The sequence below is a fragment of the Lissotriton helveticus genome, chromosome 8 (genome assembly GCF_964261635.1).
Source record: "Lissotriton helveticus chromosome 8, aLisHel1.1, whole genome shotgun sequence".
Taxonomy (NCBI): domain Eukaryota; kingdom Metazoa; phylum Chordata; class Amphibia; order Caudata; family Salamandridae; genus Lissotriton; species Lissotriton helveticus.
The window spans coordinates 257,998,364-258,012,306 of record NC_136069.1 but is presented as its reverse complement, the minus strand read 5'-3'; the positions used below and the strand labels follow the sequence as shown (position 1 = coordinate 258,012,306).

Here is a 13,943-nt window from a genome sequence, read left to right as displayed (position 1 = left end):
AGTTCAGGGGCACCATGGAAACAGTAACAAGCCTTATCATAGCTGTCCCACGTCGGATGTCGGTGTCTAGGTGGTCAGTGTTCAGGTGGAGCACAAACAAGCCTTGGCAGCCGCAACTAGCATGGAGAACGAAAACATGCAAATGGTGGGACCAGCAAGGTCCAAGGGACTCACCAAGTGCAGGACAGTCAGAGCAGTCCCGAGCAAGCAAGGGACCCCACTGAAGCAAAGGAAGACCCTTGAGAGGACCCAAAGGCCTAAGGCACAGGAGTCGCAAGAGGACCTCCAGCCGCTCAGCAAAGATGGGCCGATAGTGCAGAGGATGCAGTGAGGACGCTGATCTTTGAGGGCTGAGGTGCTAGAGGCTAGAGTTTCTTGTAGCCTGAAGATCTCTGGAATGCAAAGCCAACAAGCCTTGGCAACAGCAAGTCAACACAGTGCATAGGGGGTTTGGTTCCAGCGGCTCCGACTACCGATACTGTCCTCTAAGTTGCTGAGAAGACAGGTCAGCCTCTAGGGAGCTGCAGAACCACCACCTGTGTTACTGGGCCTTTGGAAGTTCGTAGGATGACAGGAGCAGCAGACCGGTCAGCTTCGTTGCAGTGCCTGCAGAGGAGTGGCTCCTTCACTCCAAGGGAGATTACTTTGGATGTTTGTGATGCCTACAGGCCTTCTGTTGAACCTGGATGAAGAACAGACACAGACAACGCTGAAGACTTGAAGAACAGCAAGACCGGGAGCAGCAGGAGTCTTCCTTGATGCAGTTTTGGTTCCAGTAGAAGTCCAAAGAAGTCCAAGTGTCTGGACAGTCGAAGAGTGTCTTGGTTTCAGAGGTGAATCTTGTTCCACGCTGAATCTGAGGACCCACCCAAAGGGGAGCCCTTAAGATCCCTAGGGAAAGGGTTGCAATGACTGGGTACCTCACAGGGGAGAGGCTGGACAGAGGGGAGCATACTCTCCTGTCCTTTGTCCAGTTTCACGTTAGAGCGGGAACCATGGTTTCCTGAACTGGTTCAAACTGAAGTATGGAAGGAGGGCACCAAACGTGCCCTTCAAAGCCGTCTGGTGGCGCTGGAAAGTGCCCCCAGCCCATTACATTAAGTCCTGTTTGGAAGGTTGTCACACTGACCTGTGAAAGGAAACCTATTGTTCTACCTTCCCCTGCTCAAGCTCAGCTCAACAGCAGGAGGGCGAATCGTGTCTGTGGTCAGCAGCAGCACTAGCTAGCTGGCAGACCGTGAAAGGCTGTTACCGGGAGCACATGGCGGTCTCCTAAGGAGCCCCCCATTTCACAAGACCATATTTCCAGCACCAGAATCGAACTCCAACATGTTTGACACCAAACATAACCATGTTTGTTGCAGCCATCATATAGTAAGACATCTCGTAATGACTGATGCCCATATATATCTTTAAAAAGCTGACTGCACTTAGAAAGCCAGGAAAATCGACTCTGAGGTTTGTAGGGGTGTCCTGCTCATGCAGCGGCACCCTCACACTTGTAACCAAGCACCCTGCCCTCAGGACTGAAGAGTGTGCCATAGGAGCGACTTAAAGATTTTAAGTGCAGTGACCTCAGATGTAAGGAAACGTATATGTTTTGTCAGGGGTGAAAGCACCATCTCACACAGACTGTAATGGAAGGGCTGTAGTCGCAGTTTAAGTGGACTCCCATGGGTGGCACCTTACATGCTGCACCCCGTGATAGACCCCCGGTGTACCAATGCCCTGGGTACCTCAGTACCATATACTAGGGACTTATAAGGGTAACCAGAAGCCAGTTGTGGAGGTACCAAAGTACTTAAAAGTACCAATTTAGGGGAGAGAGCACAGATGCCGGGGTCCTGATTAGCAGAAACCCAGCAGACTAAGTAAAAACATATTGACACCAGGCAAAAAGTGGGGGTGACCATAAAAGCAGATCCTACTTTCCTACACTAACTGAATTGGAAATAAAGAGAAAGCATTCAAGCATTTACAGCACAAATTGTTGTTCCCTCTGGGAAGAGCAATGTCAGCTCCTGCAGCCTCCAACATGTGATTGGTTGGTTCCCCGGGCGGGCACCGTTGCACCCACTTTTAAATGATGAAGGCCCAGGTTGATGGGTCGTGGAGTCAACATAGGCTCGGGGAGGGGAGGGCAGGGGGGGGGGTGGCGCACGGCCCTCCTCCCCTTTTAGAGAAAAAAAAGGACACCACTGGAGATGGGGTCCAGGAGGAGGGCCACATGCCCCCTCACCTTAAAAAAACAAAAAGAAGAGATGGGGTCCCCCATGGCCCAAGAAGGCTAGTGGAAGGGGCAGCATCGCCCACCTCCCATTTACAATAAGGTACAGCCCTGGAGATGGGGTTCCCGGGCTGATAAAGGCTCAGGAAGGGAGTCTGCACTGCCCCCTTTCCTTTTCCTTGAATATCAGCCCTAGGGGATAAGGGTACCTGGGCCTGATTGGCAAAATGGGAGGAGGCTGCACCCCCTTCCCTTTATTAAATACTTGGCACCAGGGATGGGGTCCCCAGAGTCTAATAAGGCCTGCGGTGGGGGAGTACGCAGCCCCCCTCCACTTTTTAATTGAATTTGGCCTTAGAAGATGGGGTCCTCATGGCCTAATGAAGCCAGGGGAGGGGGCCGCAGTGCCCCCCCCCCCTCTTTTTTAACTGAATTTGGCTCCAGGGGATGAGGTCCCCAGTGCCTAATGAGTCCATAGTCCTAAAATGGCTACAAACCACTTTTGGTTAAGGTGTTAGAAGTCAATCTCGATCAGTTCTCTGGGGAAAATCTGTCGCCTCTTTGGATACTCCAAGGCAATATACATATATATATATATATATACATACATATATATATATATACATATATATATATATATATATATTCACAGAAAAAAACATAGGTTATAGACCATATATAGTTAGGAATTAGCATTTACAAAACCTTGAAAATTCACTGAAAAAACCATAGGTTATAGACCATATGTAGTTAGGAATTAGCATTTAAGAAACCTTTTTTTTACTCACACAAAACCATTGAAATTCCATATATAGTTAGTTGTACTAACTATATATCGCGCACCCGGAATCCACTGCTGATCATGTCACATATTACATCATTCATGACATGGTCAGTGACATCACTGATGACATCACTGATGACATCTCAAATGACATCACTGATGACATCACTGATGACAACATCCAGTGACTGTATGTTTCTGTAAAGTTTAAATATGTCTTACATATTGAAGAATGAGTGGATTTATAAGTGTCTGGATGAAGGATTTATTAGGTGCATGACTGACTGTATGAGTGACTGATTAAATGTGTCTCACTGAGTGCATGGGTTAGTGACTAAACTGTCTTAATTTGTGCAGCATTATGTCTGTTGTTCTGTAAACTGCTGCATGTGTTGATCAGTAGCTATATGAGTAACTATATGGGTTATTGGTTGATTACCTAAGTATTTGTATGGGAGACTGAGTGTGTGTGTGGGTGGCTGGGAGGTGCATAACTCTGTGCACAGATGTGTGAGCAGTTGATTCACTAGATGTATGGGTTCAAAAGTGCATGTGGAAACAGCTGTATGGGCGGTTGACTGTGTGCATGAGTGTATTGGTGAGTGAATGGATATCCAAGTGCTACATGTCAAAGTAAGTACATATGTAAAACACAGTACATGTGAGAGTTGACATATATAAATAACTATGCATAAGAGCCAGTGAATGTGTGAGTGGCTGTATGGATCATTGTGAACTTGTATCAGGGATTGTATAAGAGAGTAAATATGTGTTAGTATATGTTTGAATAAGTAAGGTGTGTATAACTGTATAGTTGAGGAAATGGATGTGAGATTGATTCTTTGCATGACTGACTAGGTGTGTGAGTAACTCCATGGATGAGTGACAGTCTGTGAGTGTCTGTTTACACTGAGTGTATCTAAGTTTTTATTAGAGTCTGAAGAGATTCATCGTATTATCACATGAATAATGTCATCAGTGATGTCATCAGTGATGTCTTTTGAGATGTGATCAGTGATGTCATCAGTGATGTCATCGGTGATGTCATTTGAGATGTCATCAATGATGTCATCAGTGATGTCATCAGTGATATCATCAATGATGTCATTTGAGATGTCATCAGTGATGTCATCAGTGATGTCATCAGTGATGTCATCTGAGATGTCATCAGTGATGTCATTTGAGATGTCATCAGTGATGTCACTGACCATGTCATGAATGATGTAATATGTGACATGATCAGCAGTGGATTGCGGGTGCGCGATATATAGTTAGTACAACTTACTATATATGGAATTTCAATGGTTTTGTGTGAGTAAAAAAAAGGTTTCTTAAATGCTAATTCCTAACTATATATGGTCTATAACCTATGGTTTTTTCAGTGAATTTTCAAGGTTTTGTAAATGCTAATTCCTAACTATATATGGTCTATAACCTATGGTTTTTTCTGTGAATTTCAATGGTTTTTTAATAGCAAATATCAAAAGCTTTAAAATGTATTCTTCTTTAAATCAAAAAATATATTTTATATGTTTATTAATAAAAAAAAATATGTATTTTTTTTATTATTTTTTTTTGTTTCGCTCCCGGTCCGCGAACCGGGTCGCTACCCGTTAGCTCAAAATGGTGCCGCGACCCGGTCCGCGAACCGGTAAACGTTCCGTTTGCGCAACTGCCGCGTTAGAAAACAACATCGTGACGCGTCGCGTCAGCGTGACGTATCGCGTTGTCGCGTGAAACATCATATGATGCGCCGCGTTAGCGTACCCGGAAGTGAACCGGTACACGAACGAGGCGCGAAGCGCAGCTTCCCGGAAGCGATCCGGGACGCGGCCCAAAGCGCGTAACGTAAACACAACAGGTCATGTGACTTGTTAATAACACTTTTCATTTCACTTTTGGTTTCATAATGATGTAAGACTAGGTCATGTGACCTAAAAGTAACACTTTTCATTGGTTTAGAACTATTGTTTTTCCCAAATGATGAAAACCCCTCCTTCTTTCCTCACTCTGACTTTCATCTTTGTGAGAGGAAGACCTTTTGTGATCACTGAGCAATGGCTTCATTAGTAGCTTCAGCTGGTGCTTCCCCACCACCTCCACCACCTCCAAGGAAGAGAGGACCACCTGCTGAAGTTATCATTCAGCAAGAGGAGGAAGAAGAGGAAGAAGAGGAAGAGCAGGAAGAGAGGCAGTTTTTGCGTGAGGAGCCCAGGAGGTCTCATGTCAAAGAAAATTATATTTGGCAATTTTTTTAATATCCCCGGGGCCAAAAAAAAGTCAATGCCCGGTACGTAACTTGCCTTATATGTAAAGAAAGTCTGTCCAGAGGGACAGATAAAAAATATAGTTACGGGAATTATACAATGCATCGCCATATGCAGAGGTGGCACCCTATCAACTACAGTGCTGCGGAGTTACGTGACCAGCAAGATAATCCCCCTTCTATGGCCAGAAGATCAGTTGTACAGGAAGTGACGGGACCAGAGGCGATGGAGATGGTCCCAAATATACAGATGCACCCACTTTTAAATGATGAAGGCCCAGGTTGATGGGTCGTGGAGTCAACATAGGCTCGGGGAGGGGAGGGCAGGGGGGGGGGGGTGGCGCACGGCCCTCCTCCCCTTTTAGAGAAAAAAAAGGACACCACTGGAGATGGGGTCCAGGAGGAGGGCCACATGCCCCCTCACCTTAAAAAAAAAAAAAGAAGAGATGGGGTCCCCCATGGCCCAAGAAGGCTAGTGGAAGGGGCAGCATCGCCCACCTCCCATTTACAATAAGGTACAGCCCTGGAGATGGGGTTCCCGGGCTGATAAAGGCTCAGGAAGGGAGTCTGCACTGCCCCCTTTCCTTTTCCTTGAATATCAGCCCTAGGGGATAAGGGTACCTGGGCCTGATTGGCAAAATGGGAGGAGGCTGCACCCCCTTCCCTTTATTAAATACTTGGCACCAGGGATGGGGTCCCCAGAGTCTAATAAGGCCTGCGGTGGGGGAGTACGCAGCCCCCCTCCACTTTTTAATTGAATTTGGCCTTAGAAGATGGGGTCCTCATGGCCTAATGAAGCCAGGGGAGGGGGCCGCAGTGCCCCCCCCCTCTTTTTTAACTGAATTTGGCTCCAGGGGATGAGGTCCCCAGTGCCTAATGAGTCCATAGTCCTAAAATGGCTACAAACCACTTTTGGTTAAGGTGTTAGAAGTCAATCTCGATCAGTTCTCTGGGGAAAATCTGTCGCCTCTTTGGATACTCCAAGGCAATATACATATATATATATATATATACATACATATATATATATATATATATATATATATATATATATATATATATATATTCACAGAAAAAACCATAGGTTATAGACCATATATAGTTAGGAATTAGCATTTACAAAACCTTGAAAATTCACTGAAAAAACCATAGGTTATAGACCATATGTAGTTAGGAATTAGCATTTAAGAAACCTTTTTTTTACTCACACAAAACCATTGAAATTTCATATATAGTTAGTTGTACTAACTATATATCGCGCACCCGGAATCCACTGCTGATCATGTCACATATTACATCATTCATGACATGGTCAGTGACATCACTGATGACATCACTGATGACATCACTGATGACATCTCAAATGACATCACTGATGACATCACTGATGACAACATCCAGTGACTGTATGTTTCTGTAAAGTTTAAATATGTCTTACATATTGAAGAATGAGTGGATTTATAAGTGTCTGGATGAAGGATTTATTAGGTGCATGACTGACTGTATGAGTGACTGATTAAATGTGTCTCACTGAGTGCATGGGTTAGTGACTAAACTGTCTTAATTTGTGCAGCATTATGTCTGTTGTTCTGTAAACTGCTGCATGTGTTGATCAGTAGCTATATGAGTAACTATATGGGTTATTGGTTGATTACCTAAGTATTTGTATGGGAGACTGAGTGTGTGTGTGGGTGGCTGGGAGGTGCATAACTCTGTGCACAGATGTGTGAGCAGTTGATTCACTAGATGTATGGGTTCAAAAGTGCATGTGGAAACAGCTGTATGGGCGGTTGACTGTGTGCATGAGTGTATTGGTGAGTGAATGGATATCCAAGTGCTACATGTCAAAGTAAGTACATATGTAAAACACAGTACATGTGAGAGTTGACATATATAAATAACTATGCATAAGAGCCAGTGAATGTGTGAGTGGCTGTATGGATCATTGTGAACTTGTATCAGGGATTGTATAAGAGAGTAAATATGTGTTAGTATATGTTTGAATAAGTAAGGTGTGTATAACTGTATAGTTGAGGAAATGGATGTGAGATTGATTCTTTGCATGACTGACTAGGTGTGTGAGTAACTCCATGGATGAGTGACAGTCTGTGAGTGTCTGTTTACACTGAGTGTATCTAAGTTTTTATTAGAGTCTGAAGAGATTCATCGTGTTATCACATGAATAATGTCATCAGTGATGTCATCAGTGATGTCTTTTGAGATGTGATCAGTGATGTCATCAGTGATGTCATCGGTGATGTCATTTGAGATGTCATCAATGATGTCATCAGTGATGTCATCAGTGATATCATCAATGATGTCATTTGAGATGTCATCAGTGATGTCATCAGTGATGTCATCAGTGATGTCATCTGAGATGTCATCAGTGATGTCATTTGAGATGTCATCAGTGATGTCACTGACCATGTCATGAATGATGTAATATGTGACATGATCAGCAGTGGATTGCGGGTGCGCGATATATAGTTAGTACAACTTACTATATATGGAATTTCAATGGTTTTGTGTGAGTAAAAAAAAGGTTTCTTAAATGCTAATTCCTAACTATATATGGTCTATAACCTATGGTTTTTTCAGTGAATTTTCAAGGTTTTGTAAATGCTAATTCCTAACTATATATGGTCTATAACCTATGGTTTTTTCTGTGAATTTCAATGGTTTTTTAATAGCAAATATCAAAAGCTTTAAAATGTATTCTTCTTTAAATCAAAAAATATATTTTATATGTTTATTAATAAAAAAAATTATGTATTTTTTTTATTATTTTTTTTGGTTTCGCTCCCGGTCCGCGAACCGGGTCGCTACCCGTTAGCTCAAAATGGTGCCGCGACCCGGTCCGCGAACCGGTAAACGTTCCGTTTGCGCAACTGCCGCGTTAGAAAACAACATCGTGACGCGTCGCGTCAGCGTGACGTATAGCGTTGTCGCGTGAAACGTCATATGACGCGCCGCGTTAGCGTACCCGGAAGTGAACCGGTACACGAACGAGGCGCGAAGCACAGCTTCCCGGAAGCGATCCGGGACGCGGCCCAAAGCGCGTAACGTAAACACAACAGGTCATGTGACTTGTTAATAACACTTTTCATTTCACTTTTGGTTTCATAATGATGTAAGACTAGGTCATGTGACCTAAAAGTAACACTTTTCATTGGTTTAGAACTATTGTTTTTCCCAAATGATGAAAACCCCTCCTTCTTTCCTCACTCTGACTTTCATCTTTGTGAGAGGAAGACCTTTTGTGATCACTGAGCAATGGCTTCATTAGTAGCTTCAGCTGGTGCTTCCCCACCACCTCCAAGGAAGAGAGGACCACCTGCTGAAGTTATCATTCAGCAAGAGGAGGAAGAAGAGGAAGAGCAGGAAGAGAGGCAGTTTTTGCGTGAGGAGCCCAGGAGGTCTCATGTCAAAGAAAATTATATTTGGCAATTTTTTTAATATCCCCGGGGCCAAAAAAAAGTCAATGCCCGGTACGTAACTTGCCTTATATGTAAAGAAAGTCTGTCCAGAGGGACAGATAAAAAATATAGTTACGGGAATTATACAATGCATCGCCATATGCAGAGGTGGCACCCTATCAACTACAGTGCTGCGGAGTTACGTGACCAGCAAGATAATCCCCCTTCTATGGCCAGAAGATCAGTTGTACAGGAAGTGACGGGACCAGAGGCGATGGAGATGGTCCCAAATATACAGATGAGGTTCGGGGAAGTGAAACAAGTGTGCGTGTGTTGTAACCAATTCATTTGCTACAGAGAAAGTAGCATCACTCTGATCAACAGAGCTATCGACAATCATGATTGTCCGAAACGCCCCAGAGAATAAATTCTTTTTTTTTTGTTGCTCCTGTTGAGCCCTTTATAATGAATCGTTTTTGTTTCCCCCACCCAAAAAAACCCCAAAAAAATATAAAACCGTTCAAAAAATACAAAACAAGTAAAAAAATGTTCAGAAAAATAATAAAAACAAAATGAATAAAAAAAAAAGTTCTTATCAGAACTACCTCCCCTTTATAAAAAAATTTGTAGAATATTTAGCACTCTGCCAACCTCTATTTCTTTTGGTTCGCTTCCCGGTTCGCTCGCCGGTACGCGAACCGGGAGCGAACCAAAAATTTTTTTTTTTTTAAAAAGAAGAGTAAGTATAAGGGAAGGAAACTGAGAGTAATGTTAAAAGAAAGACAGGTATAGGGACTAAAGAACAAGTTACTTACCTTCGGTAACGCTTTTTCTGGTAGATACTATATCTGCCTGTGGATTCCTCACCTTGTGAATACCCCCTTGCGTCAGCAACATTCGGAAATTCTTTTTCGTAGCCTCGCGCCGACGTGGACTCCTGACGTCATAGAGACACGACCTCGCTCGCGACTCCGCTGACGTCACCGACGCCTATAATAGGCCCACGCCGGCGTGATGACATCAGTTCCGCCCTTTTTTCCGTGCCATCGAGGCACACGGACGGACCAATGACAGTAGAAATATACAAGTATACACAGTACACAGTACTCAAGGCAAAACACACAGTGTTAAGCAAAAGCAGGAAAGCAACTGAAACATTTCCTTGACAATAAAATATATATATATATTACACTACAGTAACTCTGGCATAGAAGAGTGGACAACGGGGAGGCGGGTGGGTCGGTGAGGAATCCACAGGCAGATATAGTATCTACCAGAAAAAGCGTTACCGAAGGTAAGTAACTTGTTCTTCTGATAGATACATCTGCCGTGTGGATTCCTCACCTTGTGAATAGAGTCCCACAGCAGTCCCCACTCCCGGAGGAGGGTGTCCACTCTTCTAAACCAGGAAATCCTGAAGGACAGAGCGCGCAAAATGGCCGTCCCTCCTCACTTCGGAATCCAAGCAGTAATGCTTCGCGAAAGTGTGGAGGGAAGACCAAGTCGCCGCCCTACAAATATCCTCCACAGGCACACCTCTAGCCAATGCTGAGGTTGAAGACTTAGCTCTAGTTGAATGAGCCCTTATACCCTCTGGTGGTTCCTTACCGGCCAAAGAGTAGCAGATCTTTATGCAGAGGACGATCCATCTCGATAAAGTCCTTTTATGGACCGCCCTTCCTTTCTTGCAGCCAGCAAATCCAACGAAGAGCTGGTCTTCCAAGCGAAAGTCCTTGGATCTGTCCAAGTAAAAGGACACCGCCCTCTTAGGGTCCAGACGGTGCAGTCTCTCCTCCTCCTTGGAAGGGTGAGGGGGAGGATAGAAGGTAGGTAGGGTAATGGACTGTCCTAGATGGAAGGGAGTTACCACCTTAGGCAGAAAAGCAGCCCTGGTCCTAAGAACCATTCTATCAACATGAATGGTCAGGAATGGGGGCTTGGAGCTAAGAGCTTGAAGCTCACTAACCCTCCTTGCCGAGGTTATTGCAACCAAGAAGACTGTCTTAAGGGTAAGAAGCCTCATGGGACATTTGTGGAGAGGCTCAAAGGGAGCCCCCATCAAAAAGGTCAATACAAGATTTAAATCCCACTGAGGCACAATGAAAGGTGAAGGAGGGAACATATTAGTAAGACCCTTCAAAAACCTTAAGACCACAGGAGACTTAAAAAGAGAGGGCTGGTCAGGCAAGCAGAGAAAAGCCGACAGCGCCGACAGGTAACCCTTTACCATGGCAACCGCCAGACCCTGCCGCGCCAAAGAAAGAGCAAATTGTAGAACATTAGACAAATGGGCCCTCAAAGGATCAACAGACCTTTCCCCACACCACGTGACAAATTTCGCCCATCTATAAGAATAGATGGACTTAGTGGAGTCACGCCTGGCTGACAAGATGACATCCACAACGTCAGGCGGGAGGGAAAAGGAATTCAGGTTGCCCCGCTCAATCTCCAGGCATGAAGATGTAAGGTCTGGAGGTGCGGGTGTAGAACCTGTCCCTCCGTCTGAGAGAGGAGGTCTGCCCTGAGAGGGAGACAGAGCGGCGGTGGAGAAGATCTGTATACCACACCCTTCTTGGCCAATCCGGAGCGACCAATATGACTTGGGCCCGGTCTTGGCGAATCTTCCTCAGAACCCGAGGAATCAAGGGTATGGGGGGAAACGCGTAAAGGAGTTGATCTTTCCAACTCAACTGAAACGCGTCCCCCAAGGCTCCTTGCATCGGATACTGGAGACTGCAGAACGACAGGCAGTGCGCATTCTCGCGAGTGGCAAACAGGTCCACCCGAGGAGCCCCCCACATCTGAAAGATGTCGTGAACCACCTCCGGGTGCAGCCTCCACTCGTGGTCGGCAGAGAACTGCCGACTGAGACTGTCTGCACGAACGTTCAGAACACCGGCCAGATGATTTGCCATCAGACAAATCTGATGGTCCTGAACCCAGGACCAGAGACGCAGAGCCTCTCTGCAGAGACACTGCGACCCTACTCCTCCCTGTTTGTTGATGTACCACATCGCAGTCGTGTTGTCCGTCAGGACTTGAACAGACTGACCGCGAAGGGAAGGGAGGAAGGCCTTGAGCGCCAAACGTATCGCCCGCAATTCTAGAAGGTTGATGTGAAGCAACCTTTCCTCTGGAGACCAAAGGCCTTTGACCTCCAGATCCCCCAGATGAGCACCCCACCCGAGAGTGGATGCATCCGTTATCACCGTGGCCACCGATGGGGGAAGTTGAAAAGGCTTTCCTTGGGACAGATTGCCTTCCACGCCCCACCAAGACAGATCCGCTGCAGCTTCTCTGGAGATCCTCACTGACTCCCTGAGGTCTCCGCTGTGCTGATACCACTGCCTGCGGAGACACCACTGGAGCGCCCTCATGTGCCAGCGTGCATGGTTGACCAACAGAATGCATGAAGCCATCAGACCGAGCAGGCGAAGGACCTTCAGGACTGGAATGACCGCTCCATTGTAAAACAAAGGAATCATCTCCCGTATGTCGCGAATCCTTTGAGGGGGAGGGAATGCACGACATACGGTTGTGTCCAGTACCGCACCTATGAACAGGTTGCGCTGGGAGGGCACCAGGTGAGACTTGGGTACATTTATTGAAAAACCCAACCTGTACAACAACTGGGTTGTCTCCCGCAAATGATGGAGCACTCTCTCTGACGACTCCGCTTTGATCAGCCAGTCGTCTAAATAAGGGAATACCGGAATCCCTGACCTTCTGAGATGTGCCGCCACCACTGCCATCACCTTGGTGAAGACTCGAGGCGCAGTAGTAAGTCCAAACGGAAGGACCGCAAACTGGTAGTGCTGCGATCCCACCGTAAAACGGAGATACCTCCTGTGCGACTTCAGGATTGGGATGTGAAAGTAAGCATCCTGCAAGTCGAGTGACACCATCCAGTCTTCTTCTTGCAGCGCTTGAAGAACCTGAGCAAGGGTGAGCATCTTGAATTTCTCCTGTTTCAGATAGAGATTCAAGATCCTGAGATCCAGGATTGGACGAAGCCTGCCATCCTTCTTCGGAATCAGGAAATACCGGGAGTAGCATCCCTGACCCCTTTCCTGCTCTGGGACCACCTCTATCGCACCCTTTCTTATCAGAGTTAAAACTTCCTCTTGCAGAAGAGACAGATGCTCCTCGGAGCAATACCCTTGGCAAGGAGGGAAATTGGGAGGGAATTCCCGAAAGGGAAGGGCATACCCATTTTCTACAAGATTGAGAACCCAAAGATCTGACGTAACCGATTCCCAATCCTGTAGAAAATGGGTAAGCCGGCCCCCAACCGGACCCACATGATCCTGAATGTCGGATCTAGGGCTGCTTCTCAGGGGCAGGAGGGTTGGAGGAAGTGGAGGAGGAAGAGACCTGACGTCCACGAGGACGCACTCTTTGCTTTCCCCTGTAGGACCTGTATAAGGAGTTTTGCTGCTGCTGTTGTTGCTGCTGCTGCTGCTGGCCTTGCCGGAAATTCCGAAAGGCCGGACGGCCAAAACCTCTGAATCTTCTGCCAGTTGAAGAACCTCTCATTTGGAGACCCAGGGATTTAGCAGTCGCCTTGCAATCTTTAAACCTCTCAAGGGCCGCATCAGCCTTCTTCCCAAAAAGGCCTGAACCATCGAAAGGAAGATCTAATAATGTCGCCTGAACATCAGCCGAAAAGTCAGAAGATTTCAACCAGGCAGACCTCCTAGTAGCGACAGCAGTGCCCATAATGCGCGCCACAGAGTCTACAGTATCCAAACCGCTCTGAATGACCTGGCGAGCCGCTGCCTGAGCGTCAGAGATGACTTCCTCAAAATCCTTCCTGCTGTCATCAGGAACTTTTGGAACCAGAACATGTAAAGAGTCCATCAGAGCGTGTAAATATCTCCCCATCAAGCAAGTGGCATTTGATGACTTCAATGCCATACTGGCAGAGGAGAAGGACTTCTTTGCCACCTGATCCTGCTTCTTTGCTTCCTTCTCAAAAGGAACCTGAGGGAAAGCACTAATGTTCTTTTTGGAGCATGCAGCCTGAATGACCAAACTCTCCGGTGAAGGGTGAGAGGCTAAAAGGCAGGATCATCAGGGGCAACCCTGTATCTTCTGGCTACACTTTTAGAGACAGCTGGAGCAGACAAAGGTTTTTTCCACACCTCCAGAATGGGCTCTGTTAGAGCATCATTGAAAGGAAGAAGAGGTTCCACCACTGAACTCGGAGAATGGAGTACTTCAGTCAGAATATTAGATTTGAATTCTGCT

At 46.0% G+C, this 13,943-nt stretch overlaps 1 protein-coding gene across 2 annotated transcripts in view; it reads right to left on the bottom strand.

Moving 5' to 3' along the window:
- The window catches only part of DYNC2H1 (dynein cytoplasmic 2 heavy chain 1), a 1,763,151-nt gene that overhangs the window by 723,578 nt on the left and 1,025,630 nt on the right, over positions 1-13,943 (bottom strand). The window lies entirely within an intron of this gene.